A 1431-nucleotide genomic window follows, 5' to 3' on the forward strand; every position below is an offset into this window, starting at 1 on the left:
AACTCAGACAGAAATGCCCTGTAAGAGTGACAGCAGGTCACATGCATGGGAACATGATTGTTTGGGGTTCAAAGGAAAGGGAAGTGTGGTTACTAGGCATCATTTGGGTGGTTTTCTATTTTGATTGACAGTTACAAGTTGTATACCCTTTACTGAGTATGTCCCTACCTGGAATGTATCTGATTTTAATTACATGCATGCTCAATTATGAATATGTATAAGATGGTGAGTAGAGGAGTCCCTCTAAAAGGTCACTTTGAAGACATAAACTCAAACCAGTTCAAACCGGATCAGCTCCCCTAACTTTATATCCAGACAAAACAGGAGCACAGCTGAATAGAACATGCACAGGTTTAGTGGCTGTTAAGGGGAAGAAAAGCATTTCATTGCTCAGAGTAGAGTATGCATGCTAAATGACGCAGATGGCAGTCTTTCTTAAAGATTTATTATTTGTGTGGGTGTGTCTCACCCACACGTATGTGTACCCGGTGCATGTAGTGTGCACAGAGGTCAGAAGACAGCATCAGAACTCCTGAAACTGGAGTTACAAGTATTTGTAGTCACCATATGGGTACTGGGAGTTGAACCTGGGTTCTCTAGAAGAGCAGTCAGTGCTTTTAACTGCTGAGTGGTCTCTGCAGCCCATAGGTGGGAGTCTAAATTAAGCTAATGGAGATGTGCATGTTCATAGGGCATTAAGTAAGAGACTTAAGCTGTCATATGTAGTGAGGAGCTGTGGGCAGGCCTGCTTTTCATCCCGCCCAGCTCCTAGCCACCGGCTAGCTTATGCCCTGAGATAACAACACACAAAGTGTATTCATTTATTCATTTAAACACTGCCTGGCTCATTAGTTCCAGCTTTTGTAAACAAATATCTTTTAGCAGCTGTTGTTCCTTCCTCAGCATTCAAATAATTCAAAGAGAGCATAATAGCATACAGTATGAAGATGCTCTGTGTATTTTCCATCTTTGTGCAGCTTTGTTTTAACCTCTATTTCTTTTATTTTTACTTTTACTTTTGAGACAGGTTCTCTGTATATAACTCTGTCCTGGGAGAACTGTGTAGACCAGGCTGTCCTTGAACTCTCAGAGATCTGTCTGTCTCTGCCTCCCAGGCATTGGGATTAAAGGTGTGCACCACCACACCCAACGACTCTTTCGTTTTTTACTTTTAAGAACTTTAACCTTTAGCCTACATATATTTTCAACACATTGTAAACCATTTAGATGTTTTCTTCGACTTTGAGTCTTTCTTTTACTGTATCTCTCTCTTTTTTTGAGAGAGATACACGAGGGGCGGCTTATCGGGAAGATTCAGCCTGCACCCATCTCGGAGAGGAGAGTCATGGCGACTGCTTGAGGCATCTGGCTAACATCCTTCCTTCCCAGCATTCTGTTCTGTCTACTCCACCTATCTAAATTGTGCCCTAT

The sequence above is a fragment of the Arvicola amphibius genome, chromosome 3, assembly GCF_903992535.2.
Source record: "Arvicola amphibius chromosome 3, mArvAmp1.2, whole genome shotgun sequence".
Lineage (NCBI taxonomy): Eukaryota > Metazoa > Chordata > Mammalia > Rodentia > Cricetidae > Arvicola > Arvicola amphibius.